Source organism: Chanodichthys erythropterus, chromosome 14 (genome assembly GCF_024489055.1).
Source record: "Chanodichthys erythropterus isolate Z2021 chromosome 14, ASM2448905v1, whole genome shotgun sequence".
In the NCBI taxonomy this organism is placed as follows: domain Eukaryota; kingdom Metazoa; phylum Chordata; class Actinopteri; order Cypriniformes; family Xenocyprididae; genus Chanodichthys; species Chanodichthys erythropterus.
Window position 1 is genome coordinate 10,609,920 of NC_090234.1, and position 15,699 is coordinate 10,625,618.

A 15,699-nucleotide genomic window follows, 5' to 3' on the forward strand; every position below is an offset into this window, starting at 1 on the left:
AGATTTAGCGATCCAAACTTGCGAACGGTTGTTTTTTACTTAAAGATTTAAGATTCCAGCATCAATATTTGAACAATGTTTTACAATAAAAAAATGTTACAGTAACAATAATTTATTAATTTATGTCAGGAGTGCAGATCAATCATGCTAAATCTAACTTTATATTGACATAAAAAGGAAACGCATACCTATTCAGTTGCACCTGCTTCATTTATTTACAATTACAAGAATGCACAAAACAACTGCATTAAGTCTTTTAAATCCAAAGGCTTACACATTTAGAAATATATTGATATCATACCCTATGTTTGCGTCACTTTTCTGTGCATTTCTATTAATTTTCCTCTAAATTATGCAATGATTGCGAGGACGTTTGCGCGATCTCTCCTGTCTATCTATCCTGATCCTTTGAGCCAGAGCAACAGAGGGAGCTCATGAGAAGACAACGGGAGTTAATATAGCTGCGAGCAGCGATGGCGGGCCCAAGCCCGGTGGCACCGCCACCCCGGTGGCTTCAGGGCAACTGTGCACAGCGGGCAATAGGCACTTAAAACGGTTAAACATCAAAGGACTATGTCAAATTCACTCCACATTTACTGCACTACAAGGTACCGCTATAGAGCCCCTCCTCCCTCCCCATTTTCAAAGGATTACATGTGCCAAGTTTTAACATTATTCTGATGAATTTTGAAGCAAATCAGGTAAAAATAAGAGGGTGATCTCAATGTATGCTGAAAGTGACACATTTTCTGCTTCCAGTTGGTGGCGCTATGACTTTGAATCACAATAGTCAAATCCATGTGATAAGCCTTGTACAACGAAGACTAAGCCAAAGTTTCATCAAAATCAATTAATGTATGCAGAAGTTATAACACTTTGTTTCCCTTTTCTTGCCATAAATTCGTTGCCTCGCCACGGCCAAACCGTTTGAGATATCCAAAATCCGTTTGCAATTAAACAACTTCAATGTGTTAGCAACAAGTTAAAAAAAGCTTGGTGTAAATTGGATAAACCCTGTAGGAGTAGTAGTATAAAATTCATAGCCTGTTTTTTCAAAAAATTAACATTCAAACAAAAATAGCCGACTTCCTGTTGGTCGGAGCTAATGAATGTAAATTAGAAAATTGTCCGGCTTGATGAGGTCAATATATGTACCGAGTTTGGTGACTGTAGGAAAAACTAACCCCCCCACTTTTGACAAAAGGTGGCGCTACTGAGCCCCTTCACCACGCCCATTTCTATGGCTTTGTCCATGTCTACTGGTTGACAATATTGATGTGTGTGTCGAGTTTCATGCAATTTGAAGCATGTTAAGAGCCTCAAAAACACTCAAGAATATTATTACAGTTTGACCTGTTGCCATGGCAACGATATTTCAAATATCAAAAATCCTGTCATAGGTCTACATCTGCTGTGTATTGACATTACACTGATGAAGTTTGAAGCAAATCAGGTAAAAATAAGAGGGTGATCTCAAAGCATTTCAAAAAGTGATACACTTCCTGCTGCCAGTTGGTGGTGCTATAACTTTGACTCACAATAGTCACATCCATGTGATCAGACTACTACAACTAACACACTCGTGAAGTTTCATAAAGATCAATATATGTATGCAGACGTTATAACACATTTCCTGTTTCCTTTTTCTCGCCATAAATTTGTTGCCTCGCCACGGCCAAACCGTTTGAGGTATCCAAAATCCGTTTGCAATTAAACAACTTCAATGTGTTAGCAACAAGTTAAAAAAAGCTTGGTGTAAATTGGATAAACCCTGTAGGAGTAGTAGTATAAAATTCATAGCCTGTTTTTTCAAAAAATTAACATTCAAACAAAAATAGCCGACTTCCTGTTGGTCAGAGCTAATGAATGTAAATTAGAAAATTGTCCGGCTTGATGAGAACAATATGTGTACCGAGTTTGGTGACTGTAGGAAATCTAACCCCCCCACTTTTGTCAATAGGTGGCGCTACTGAGCCCCTCCACCACGCCCATTTCTATGGCTTTGTCCATGTCTACTGGTTGACAATATTGATGTGTGTGTTGAGTTTCATGCAATTTGAAGCATGTTAAGAGCCTCAAAAACACTCAAGAATATTATTACAGTTTGACCTGTTGCCATGGCAACAATATTTCAAATATCAAAAATCCTGTCATAGGTCTACATCTGCTGTGTATTGCCATTACATTGATGAAGTTTGAAGCAAATCAGGTAAAAATAAGAGGGTGATCTCAAAGCATTTCAAAAAGTGATACACTTCCTGCTGCCAGTTGGTGGCGCTATAACTTTGACTCACAATAGTCACATCCATGTGATCAGACTACTACAACCAACACACTCGTGAAGTTTCATAAAGATCAATATATGTATGCAGACGTTATAACACATTTCCTGTTTCCTTTTTCTCGCCATAAATTCGTTGCCTCGCCACGGCCAAACCGTTAGAGATATCAAAAATCCCCTGGCAATTTTTAATCATCAGTTCCTTGACTTCATGCTGACCGAGTTTGGTGGCGATCGGATTAATCGTCTAGGAGGAGTATATCAAATTCCAGAGCATGCGTTTTTCAAACAACCCTTAATAGCTGACTTCCTGTTGGCGTGGCGTTTAACTTAGAGTACGAAAGTTGTTCGGCCCGATGAGGTCTATATGTGTACCGAGTTTCATACTAATACGTGCAAGCGTGTTTAATCCCAGATAGCAAACGGATGTGGGCCACTTTAGGCAATGATGCGGCACTACAGGCCTTCTTATGGCCCGGACAAAATGTATGTGAGCCTTAAGTGGCCCACATGTAACATGGCAAATATGGCCCAAATATTTCAAATCACATGTGGGCCTTTTTAGGCAAAGATGCGGCACTTACGGCAATGTGTAATCTGAATGTGAGCCTGAAGTGGCCCGTGTGATAAATAATGAATATGGGCCAAATATCGCAAACCAAATGTGGGCCATCTTTGGCAAAAATGTGGCACAATCATTAATGGCTAATCTGGCTTTAAACCAAATATGGCCCACATATGCTGCAGCAAATGTGGCCCAGTTATCTTAAAACACAACTGGGCCAGTTTTGGCAAAGATGTGGAAAGTAAACACGGGCGATTCTGAATGTGAACCTTAAGTGGCCCAGACGTGGCATAACAAATATGGCCCAGATACATTACACCAACTTTGGACCACATTTGGCTAATGTACGGCACAGTCAGCACTGGCTAGCAGGGTGTAAGCCTAAACTGGCCCACATATAATGCAGCAAATGTGGCCCAGTTATCTTAAAACATATCTGGGCCAGTTTTGGCTAAATTGTGGGACAGTAATAACTGGCAAATCTGAATGTGAACCTTAAGTGGCCCACAATTGGCATAACAAATATGGCCCAGATACATTACTTCAACTTTGGACCACATTTGGTTAATGTACGGCACAGTCAGCACTGGCTAACAGGGTGTAAGCCTAAACTGGCCCACATATAATGCAGAAAATGTGGCCCAGTTATTCTTAAAACATATCTGGGCCAGTTTTGGCAAAGATGACGGAGTGTAATCACTGACGATTCTGAATGTGAACCTAAAGTGGCCCACAAATGGCATAACAACTATGGGCCAGATACATTATTTCAACTTTGGACCACATTTGGCTAATGTACGGCACAGTCAGCACTGGCTAACCAGGATGTAAGCCTAAACTGGCCCACATATAATGCAGAAAATGTGGCCCAGTTATTCTTAAAACATATCTGGGCCAGTTTTGGCAAAGATGACGGAGTGTAATCACTGGCGATTCTGAATGTGAACCTAAAGTGGCCCACAAATGGCATAACAACTATGGGCCAGATACATTATTTCAACTTTGGACCACATTTGGCTAATGTACAGCACAGTCAGCACTGGCTAACCAGGATGTAAGCCTAAACTGGCCCACATATAATGCAGAAAATGTGGCCCAGTTATTCTTAAAACATATCTGGGCCAGTTTTGGCAAAGATGACGGAGTGTAATCACTGGCGATTCTGAATGTGAACCTAAAGTGGCCCACAAATGGCATAACAACTATGGGCCAGATACATTATTTCAACTTTGGACCACATTTGGCTAATGTACAGCACAGTCAGCACTGGCTAACCAGGATGTAAGCCTAAACTGGCCCACATATAATGCAGCAAATGTGGCCCAGTTATCTTAAAACATATCTGGGCCAGTTTTGGCTAAATTGTGGGACAGTAATAACTGGCAAATCTGAATGTGAACCTTAAGTGGCCCACAAATGGCATAACAAATATGGCCCAGATACATTACACCAACTTTGGACCACATTTGGCTAATGTACGGCACAGTCAGCACTGGCTAACCAGGATGTAAGCCTAAACTGGCCCACATATAATGCAGCAAATGTGGCCCAGTTATTCTTAAAACATATCTGGGCCAGTTTTGGCTAAATTGTGGGACAGTAATAACTGGCAAATCTGAATGTGAACCTTAAGTGGCCCACAAATGGCATAACAACTATGGGCCAGATACATTATTTCAACTTTGGACCACATTTGGCTAATGTACGGCACAGTCAGCACTGGCTAACCAGGATGTAAGCCTAAACTGGCCCACATATAATGCAGAAAATGTGGCCCAGTTATTCTTAAAACATATCTGGGCCAGTTTTGGCAAAGATTATGGAGTGTAATCACTGACGATTCTGAATGTGAACCTAAAGTGGCCCACAAATGGCATAACAACTATGGGCCAGATACATTATTTCAACTTTGGACCACATTTGGCTAATGTACGGCACAGTCAGCACTGGCTAACCAGGATGTAAGCCTAAACTGGCCCCCATATAATGCAGCAAATGTGGCCCAGTTATCTTAAAACACAACTGGGCCAGTTTTGGCAAAGATGTGGAAAGTAAACACGGGCGATTCTGAATGTGAACCTAAAGTGGCCCAGACGTGGCATAACAAATATGGCCCAGATACATTACACCAACTTTGGACCACATTTGGCTAATGTACGGCACAGTCAGCACTGGCTAACCAGGATGTAAGCCTAAACTGGCCCACATATAATGCAGCAAATGTGGCCTAGTTATCTTAAAACATATCTGGGCCAGTTTTGGCTAAATTGTGGGACAGTAATAACTGGCAAATCTGAATGTGAACCTTAAGTGGCCCACAAATGGCATAACAACTATGGGCCAGATACATTATTTCAACTTTGGACCACATTTGGCTAATGTACGGCACAGTCAGCACTGGCTAACCAGGATGTAAGCCTAAACTGGCCCACATATAATGCAGCAAATGTGGCCCAGTTATTCTTAAAACATATCTGGGCCAGTTTTGGCAAAGATGACGGAGTGTAATCACTGGCGATTCTGAATGTGAACCTAAAGTGGCCCACAAATGGCATAACAACTATGGGCCAGATACATTATTTCAACTTTGGACCACATTTGGCTAATGTACGGCACAGTCAGCACTGGCTAACCAGGATGTAAGCCTAAACTGGCCCACATATAATGCAGCAAATGTGGCCCAGTTATTCTTAAAACATATCTGGGCCAGTTTTGGCAAAGATGACGGAGTGTAATCACTGGCGATTCTGAATGTGCACCTAAAGTGGCCCACAAATGGCATAACAAATATGGCCCAGATACATTACTTCAACTTTGGACCACATTTGGTTAATGTACGGCACAGTCAGCACTGGCTAACCAGAGTGTAAGCCTAAACTGGCCCACATATAATGCAGCAAATGTGGCCCAGTTATTCTTAAAACATATCTGGGCCAGTTTTGGCAAAGATGACGGAGTGTAATCACTGACGATTCTGAATGTGAACCTAAAGTGGCCCACAAATAGCATAACAACTATGGGCCAGATACATTATTTCAACTTTGGACCACATTTGGCTAATGTACAGCACAGTCAGCACTGGCTAACCAGGATGTAAGCCTAAACTGGCCCACATATAATGCAGCAAATGTGGCCCAGTTATCTTAAAACATATCTGGACCAGTTTTGGCAAAGATGACAGAGTGTAATCACTGGCGATTCTGAATGTGAACGCCAACTGTACTCCATTACTCCAACTTTGGACCATATTTGGCATATGTATCTCACAGTCAGCACTGGCCAACCAGGGTGTAAGCTCAAAATGGAACAGTAAGCATGTTAATAGTTCATAACAATTAGGTCCAATGTTGGTAAATATTTGGTACAGTTGACACAGCAAATATGCTCTAAATATCATAAAAAACTAGGCTACTTCTGGCTTTGTATGGAGCACCTTTTAAAACTGGTTAATTTAAATGTATAGCTAAAAATGGAGCTGAAAATATATCATTAATACTTTTCAGGGATATTTGATGTAGGATGCAACACTTAATTGTACAGGCTAATCTGGAGAAGGCAGATATTTCAGGTTTTTTTAACATAACTTTATTGGTGTGTTTGTGTGTACAGGTATATGTGGTTTGTGAGGACACAAATATCTATAATGACATTTGCATTACAACCAAATGGCTTAAAAACATACAAAACTTTTTTCTTTTTTTAATTCAAAACATGCAGAAAGTTGTGTGTGGTGGGTAGGTTTAGGGCTAGGGGAGGGGGGGATGTACAATAAATGGGGAAGGGGGGTAATAATAAATGATGTTTTTGGAAAATGTAAATTGTAGAAAGTTTTCTGTGATGGGTAGGTTTAATGTAGAGGGATAGGTTATGCAGTTTGTACAGTATAAAAACCATTATGTCTCTGCATGGTCCCCATAAAACATGAAAACACAGCATGTGTGTCTGTACTGTAGAGCAGAAACACCGATGTGCACTATTACAGCTCTTACAGTCAGTTATGCTGTACATGTACTGTAAGTAAAGTGTCTGATTGAGAAACGTGTACAACATAGTTAAAATTAGTGAACTATGGTCTTGGAACATATATTTAGTAGAGTGACATTTTGAGCTGCTGTGTGTTAAAATCTTTGCCATGGTTTCAAGCAGAACATATTCCACTGTCCATGTTTTGTTGAACTTGTAACAATATCCCAAGGACAAGTTAGTCCTAATGCTACCCTAAACCTAACCCAACCCATTATCCTTAAAGTAAATGATAACCGGCACAAAACCCTGGTTGTATGCATAAACTTGACATAAACTGTAAACTTGTCACTCAAATATGATTGGTTGAATGAAATGCAGGATTAACAATGTAAGCAGGCAGTGTCATTTTATAAACTGCTTAAGTGACCCTGATATTGTAATAAGTACATAAATGAATGAATGAATAAACTAATAAATAAAACATTACAAAACAAACATTAATAAAAATATTTATTTTGTCTTACATTTTAACTGAATATTGACATTTACATTTATAAATGACTTTTTTATTAATAAAAATAGCCTGTCATATTATTAATTGATAAATTAAATTATGAATGGGTAAATCAGCACAGCATAAAACTGCAATGAGAACATTGTTTTTTTATATTATTTGATTTGATATTAGGCTATTAACTTTTCAAACATTTTGTATTTTTATTTTATTATTATTATCATGTTATAGGCTTCAGCTAACTTTATTAGAGATCATTATTTAATAGCATTCAAACTGGTTCGAATTCCTATTTCCGGCCCTTTAAATTTAAAAGTAGGCGCGCGGAAAAGGCGCCTAAACAGCAGAGAGGATCGGCTGGAGAATTGACGGTTGAAAACTGCACAAAGTAAAGTCAAGGTAAGACTTCATAAAAAATAATGGATTTAAACAATGTTTTTATGTTGTTGGCGATTGCTTCGTTATATTTGATTGGAGTATTTATGTGATATTAAAGTTAGCTAATGATTACTTAAATCGTTAGCAAGCAAACACATAGGTAAGGCTATTTGAATTTAAGTTACTTAGTCATTTCAACTTTTGCTATCTCTGGATTTTCAGGATTTTATTTAAAAAAAAAAAAAAAAAGAATGTTTATGTAGAAGATTTGTAGTTTGTGTAGGCTACAATGATTAAGTGACCGGACATAGTAATTTGCTATGTTCGCGCTGTTTACATTTTTCTTATGATACGGCCAGTAGATCAAGACTGATTAGTTCATTGTTTTTAACTATTTTATGTAATATCTCGTGAATAACGTTGATTAGTTCACCTCCGAGTCTTTTGAACTGAGTCTCTTTCGTTCATTCACGTCACGTGACGGCATACATTCAGTTAACGTTAGTTTGGTTTTACTTAAGTAACATGATATACAGTTAAGTCCCATGTAGCCCAGTTAAACTGTAAATCCAGTGGTCAATAATACTGAAGTGATACATTGTCTGTCTCCTCAATGTAGATCCTCCTGCTGTAAAAACCAGCATTGACCAGCATGAATTCCCTTTCACTCACTGTTTCCCAACCTGCAGTCGGTTCAGCACGGTACTGTAGACAAGTGTTTTTACTTATGCTTTATTATGGCATAACAGTAAAATAAAATTATGACTATAATTCAATTGGACATTCATCTATGTATTCATTGTACATTATACTGCACTAACTAGTTTTATTACTTGTCAGAAACATCAGGCTCACAGCAACAGATTAAGAAGAATCCTGCATCAAAAGATGACTTCAACTTGCATGTGAGACAGAGTGAGAAGAGAAAAAGAGGAATGAAGATGGACTGTCTAAGAAACCTGTAAGTCAGTTACACTGTCTATTTTGCTATATGTGTGTATTAATTTGTATTATACTACGAGGATGTTGAATGCTTGAATTAGAGCTACGATAACCGCAATACCGCAGTAATGAGATGCCTACCGCGATGTTGAGGCCATCACCGCACCGTTTCTATGGTAACCAAGAGCTCCTGAACTCATCAGATTCATGCGGCTGCGGCTTGTTTGTAGTATCGGCGAAAATAATTTCTTGAACATCTGCGAAAATGTTAAAGTATGTAAAATAGTGGCTGAACTTAAACATATGCTTTTATTAAAACTGGTGCTCTGCTGTGCCAAGGGACATTTCGAAACATTTCACCAGTTACTTTCGTTTACTGCATAGACCTTTATGTCCTATAAATGTGTCATATTCGTATTTGTGTGACAGTCCACGCAGCTTTCAGTGGGCAGGGCTATTGGCATTATTAATAAAGAAACATGAATGAATGAGAAAGTAAAGAGCAGGACGTGGTTGATATTAAAAATAAAATTAAATACTGGCAGGATGTTTCTATGCGCATACTCTGAGTGTAAGACGGACAAGCATTGAAGCCTCTGTTTGCGCGTCTAATTGGTCAAATACACCGTGTGAGCCAGAAAGTGAGCTAATGTATATCACACAAAAAGCAAAGTGCAAACTATTCTCAAGAGACAAATTTCAGCATAACATGCTGATAATGGTAGGCTATCCTAACTGTCTTAATTTATTCCTTTATTTATTTTGTGGACCATAAATATAGTAAAACAAATGAGAAGAATAGTATTTCGTGTTAAACAGGTTGGTTTTTAAAATGCATATAAGGGTGCTTTCACACTTGGTTCGATTGCCTGGACCGAACGCGAGTCACACACACGACGCACAGAAAGACATGCACCAGTATAGTGAGCATGGACGGCCCACCAGTATCGAGTTCTCTGTCATGCTTGAAGAAACAATAACACACACGATAATGTCAAAAATGTCAGTTTTGTTAAATATCACCAATGGAGCAGCCTTAAATGAGTTAAAGTCCCCGTGAACCGGAAGTGCAAACGTCTTTTCTCCAGTGTTGTGACATATTTCCAAGCGAAACAGAATATTGAATAGAGGGCAGAGTTTTAATTTAACGCTCCTCCTCTCCGTCTCTCGCTCATAGCAGACTAAGGGTTGGGGGGGGAGTGGTTTTATTTTATCAGAGAAGGAACACCATTTCAGACCAGAAGTAACATTTCAGATTTTGATTAAAGATTACCACGACAAACAATTTTTTTCGGTGTATTAACTTGCACGGATTAATTGTTCACCACAAGACTAGTAATATGCACTAACAAAGTAAGTAAGGTCAATTTTGATTTTATGACGTCTTGAAATGAAGTCTTAATTGAAAAGTAAATGAGTTGTGAGAAAGTGGACATCAGTAGCTGTATTAAGACCCGGGTATACTTCACTTTCCGCGGCCAGACGCATCTCACGTGTAGTCTTGTCTGCGCATCTTTCAAAGTATACTCAACTACAGATGTGCATGGATGACCGAGTTCAACACATGCAGTACAATTTAATTCACGAATCGTGCCATCAACGGGACTTCGCTGGGTAGGATCAGAGAATAAAAATAGTGCATCCACCATCCACCACACAGTCTTGTATTTTGGCCTGCACACGGACGAGGTATGCAGACGTCCGTGAGCCCTCCAGATGACGAACATTACGTCATGCAGACGGTGCACGAACGTGGCTTTAGTTTCAGTGAGACTGTCCTTATTTCATAAAAACATGCCATTAAAAAGTACTTAAAATATATTCTTTATTTTGTTTCTTTATGTTGTTTTTATTTTAAAGATTAACTGTGACATTATTACATAATAATATGTATTATTAAAAACTTGATTATAACATTACATTTAGATCTATTGCATTATATTTAGATAGTGGCATGAAAGGTTGCAACTTTGAATGAGCATTGTAGCTGATCACAGTCATGTTGAGTGTATGTAAGCAGTGATCTCATCATTGAAACTCGAATTCTGCTCACTAACAAATACGTTCATCGTAACTAACAGTGCAAACACAATGTAAATAAGAGGTTTGTTGATTATAATGGGAGTTTTGGTGTGAGTTCAAAACTCAGTCAACATTTTGTCTGTCTCTTCCTTATCCCGAGGTTACCATAGTCAGCTGGATCCCCTCCAAATCCAGATCAGATGGTGGACCTGCATCTTGGCATGACCACGACGCAAGCCTAAATGTCAACGAAGACCATGTCAACTAGACAAGCCAGACAGATCCCCTGTGAGAACTTCGTTGACAGCCATCGGTAAAGATCCTCAGCAAAGACCACAAGAACCAGACAAGTCCTCTGCACAGACCCCTACGGCTAGCTTCAACTCTATGCCGGCGTGTTGTATCTTGATCTTCAAACTGATGGAACCATATGAAATATTCTAGATTATACCAATCCACAATCTGACTTGTGTTGCTGTCTGAATCACATCACACCATATTCGTTCATTGGCCAGAGGAGAACTGGTCCCTGACTGAGCCTGGTTTCTCCCAAGGTTTTTTTTTTCTTCTCCATTTTTGTAACCTGATGGATTTTGGGTTCCTTACCCCTGTTGCCTTTGGCTTGCTAAGTTTGGGACACTTAATATTCAGCAATAATATTGATTTGATTGCACTGACACTATCATATGAGAACTGAACTGAGCTGGACGATGACATCACTGTTTTTTGCAGAGCTGCTTTATAACAAATTGAACTGATTTCATAATTGATTAACTTTATACAGCTATTGAACAGAACTGAATTAAAACATACTGACTTCAGCTGAACAATGACACTATTTCTTTTAGAGCTGCTTTACAGCAGAATTGAACTGGAATAATTGAATCATTCTCCTGTTTATACCTGTAAAGCTGCTTTGAAACAGTCTATAAAGTGTTAAATTAAAGGTGACTTGACTTTTGAAATAGCCTGATCTGGTAAACAGTAATGCGTTGTCAAAATGTCACCATTCTAGGCAGCATGTGGGCCACATGAGGATTTTTATTTTAATCCACTAGGGTTAAAATAAAAATATACTGTGGCCCACATTAGGGTCAGTTCTGGTTTATTATTTGGTTTGTTATTGGCTTACGTGTGGCATGATTGTGGCTTTATTGTGGCCCAGATCTTTCAAACAGGAGTGGACCGCTCATCATGCCATCATTCAACGCAGTATGTGGGCCAGAGCGAGGTGTTGGATCTGGGCCAGAATTAAAATGAACTGTTGCCCAGATTAGGGCCAGTTATGCTTTATTTGTATTGCTTATGGCTGACATGCAGCATTGGTATGGCTTGCTTGTGGCCCAAATCTGGCCAACAGGAGTGGTCCGCCTAAGTGCCATCATTCCATGTGGTATGTGGGCCAGAGCAAAGGGGTTGGATCTGTTGCACACTTGACACTTTCATGTGGCCCACATTTGGCAGGAATAATGGCACTTGGGCGGTCCGCTCCTGTTTGCCAGATTAGGGCCACAAGCAAGCCACAGTTATGCCGCATGTCAGCCATGAACAAAACAAATGAAGCAGAACTGGCCCACATCTGGCAAACAGTTCATTTTAATTCTGGCCCAGATCCAACACCTCGCTCTGGCCCACATACCGCATGGAATGATGGCACTTGGGCGGTCCACTCCTGTTGGCCAGATTTGGGCCACAAGCAATCCATACCAATGCCGCTTGTCAGCCATAAACAAATCGAATAAAGCAGAATTGGCCCACATCTGGGCAACAGCAAAGGTGTTGGATCTGGGCCAGAATCAAAATGAACTGTTGCCCAGATGTGGGCCAGTTCTGCTTCATTCGTTTTGTTTATGGCTGACATGCGGCATTACTGTGGCTTGCTTGTGGTCCAAATCTGGAAAACGGGAGTGGACCGCCCAAGTGCCATCATTCCTGCCAAAAGTCAGCCAAATGAAAAGTGTCAAACTTGCGCCAGATCTGGGCCACAAGCAATCCATACCAATGCCGCATGTCAGCCATTACCAAATCGAATAAAGCAGAATTGGCCCACATCTGGGCAACAGCAAGGTTGTTGGATCTGGGCCAGAATCAAAATGAACTGTTGCCCAGATGTGGGCCAGTTCTGCTTCATTCGTTTTGTTTATGGCTGACATGCGGCATTATTGTGGCTTGCTTGTGGTCCAAATCTGGAAAACAGGAGCGGACCGCCCAAGTGCCATCATTCCTGCCAAAAGTGGGCCAAAGGAAAGTGTCAAATTTGCGCCAGATCTGGGCCATATCAATTTTGCTATCTGGGATATATGGACCAAATTTTCAGACATTTTTCAAGGGGGCGCTGTCGAGCCCCCCTGCCACGCCCGGATACCAGCCTCTGGGGCGTCCTAATGGCCGCGGATTCCAATGTGTGTGCCAATTTTCAAGAGTTTTTGAGCATGTTAAGGCCCCCAAAAAGCCCCGGAAGACGGAAAAAAAAAAAAAAAAATATATATATATATAGCTGCGAGCAGCGATGGCGGGCCCAAGCCCGGTGGCACCGCCACCCCGGTGGCTTCAGGGCAACTGTGCACAGCGGGCAATAGGCACTTAAAATGGTTAAACATCAAAGGACTATGTCAAATTCACTCCACATTTACTGCACTACAAGGTGCCGCTATAGAGCCCCTCCTCCCTGCCCATTTTCAAAGGATTACATGTGCCAAGTTTTAACATTATTCTGATGAATTTTGAAGCAAATCAGGTAAAAATAAGAGGGTGATCTCAAAGCATTTCAAAAAGTGATACACTTCCTGCTGCCAGTTGGTGGCGCCATAACTTTGACTCACAATAGTCACATCCATGTGATCAGACTACTACAACTAACACACTCGTGAAGTTTCATAAAGATCAATATATGTATGCAGACGTTATAACACATTTCCTGTTTCCTTTTTCTCGCCATAAATTTGTTGCCTCGCCACGGCCAAACCGTTTGAGGTATCCAAAATCCGTTTGCAATTAAACAACTTCAATGTGTTAGCAACAAGTTAAAAAAAGCTTGGTGTAAATTGGATAAACCCTGTAGGAGTAGTAGTATAAAATTCATAGCCTGTTTTTTCAAAAAATTAACATTCAAACAAAAATAGCCAACTTCCTGTTGGTCGGAGCTAATTAATGTAAATTAGAAAATTGTCCGGCTTGATGAGAACAATATGTGTACCGAGTTTGGTGACTGTAGGAAAAACTAACCCCCCCACTTTTGACAAAAGGTGGCGCTACTGAGCCCCTCCACCACGCCCATTTCTATGGCTTTGTCCATGTCTACTGGTTGACAATATTGATGTGTGTGTCGAGTTTCATGCAATTTGAAGCATGTTAAGAGCCTCAAAAACACTCAAGAATATTATTACAGTTTGACCTGTTGCCATGGCAACAATATTTCAAATATCAAAAATCCTGTCATAGGTCTACATCTGCTGTGTATTGCCATTACATTGATGAAGTTTGAAGCAAATCAGGTAAAAAATAAGAGGGTGATCTCAAAGCATTTCAAAAAGTGATACACTTCCTGCTGCCAGTTGGTGGCGCTATAACTTTGACTCACAATAGTCACATCCATGTGATCAGACTACTACAACCAACACACTCGTGAAGTTTCATAAAGATCAATATATGTATGCAGACGTTATAACACATTTCCTGTTTCCTTTTTCTCACCATAAATTCGTTGCCTCGCCACGGCCAAACCGTTCGAGATATCAAAAATCCCCTGGCAATTTTTAATCATCAGTGTCTTGACTTCATGCTGACCGAGTTTGGTGGCGATCGGATTAATCGTCTAGGAGGAGTATATCAAATTCCAGAGCATGCGTTTTTCAAACAACCCTTAATAGCTGACTTCCTGTTGGCGTGGCGTTTAACTTAGAGTACGAAAGTTGTTCGGCCCGATGAGGTCTATATGTGTACCGAGTTTCATACTAATACGTGCAAGCGTGTTTAATATATGGACCAAATTTTCAGACTTTTTTCAAGGGGGCGCTGTCGAGCCCCCCTGCCACGCCCGGATACCAGCCTCTGGGGCGTCCTAATGGCCGCGGATTCCAATGTGTGTGCCAATTTTCAAGAGTTTTTGAGCATGTTAAGGCCCCCAAAAAGCCCCGGAACACCAAAAAAAAAAAAAAAAAAAAAAAATTATAATAAATATAGCTGCGAGCAGCGATGGCGGGCCCAAGCCCGGTGGCACCGCCACCCCGGTGGCTTCAGGGCAACTGTGCACAGCGGGCAATAGGCACTTAAAATGGTTAAACATCAAATGACTATGTCAAATTCACTCCACATTTACTGCACTACAAGGTGCCGCTATAGAGCCTCTCCTCCCTGCCCATTTTCAAAGGATTACATGTGCCAAGTTTTAACATTATTCTGATGAATTTTGAAGCAAATCAGGTAAAAATAAGAGGGTGATCTCAATGTATGCTGAAAGTGACACATTTTCTGCTTCCAGTTGGTGGCGCTATGACTTTGAATCACAATAGTCAAATCCATGTGATCAGCCTTGTACAACGAAGACTAAGCCAAAGTTTCATCAAAATCAATTAATGTATGCAGAAGTTATAACACTTTGTTACCCTTTTCTTGCCATAAATTCGTTGCCTCGCCACGGCCAAACCGTTTGAGATATCCAAAATCCGTTTGCAATTAAACAACTTCAATGTGTTAGCAACAAGTTAAAAAAAGCTTGGTGTAAATTGGATAAACCCTGTAGGAGTAGTAGTATAAAATTCATAGCCTGTTTTTTCAAAAAATTAACATTCAAACAAAAATAGCCGACTTCCTGTTGGTCAGAGCTAATGAATGTAAATTAGAAAATTGTCCAGCTTGATGAGAACAATATGTGTACCGAGTTTGGTGACTGTAGGAAAAACTAACCCCCACTTTTGACAAAAGGTGGCGCTACTGAGCCCCTTCACCACGCCCATTTCTATGGCTTTGTCCATGTCTACTGGTTGACAATATTGATGTGTGTGTCGAGTTTCATGCAATTTGAAGCATGTT

At 40.2% G+C, this 15,699-nt stretch overlaps 1 long non-coding RNA gene across 1 annotated transcript; it reads left to right on the top strand.

Moving 5' to 3' along the window:
* The first annotated feature begins 7,816 nt into the window (after positions 1 to 7,816).
* LOC137035391 (uncharacterized) lies at positions 7,817 to 10,951 on the top strand. Its single transcript, XR_010897074.1, has 3 exons — positions 7,817 to 8,406; positions 8,545 to 8,665; positions 10,829 to 10,951. It is a non-coding gene; the product is annotated as an uncharacterized lncRNA (long non-coding RNA).
* The last annotated feature ends 4,748 nt before the right edge of the window (positions 10,952 to 15,699 follow it).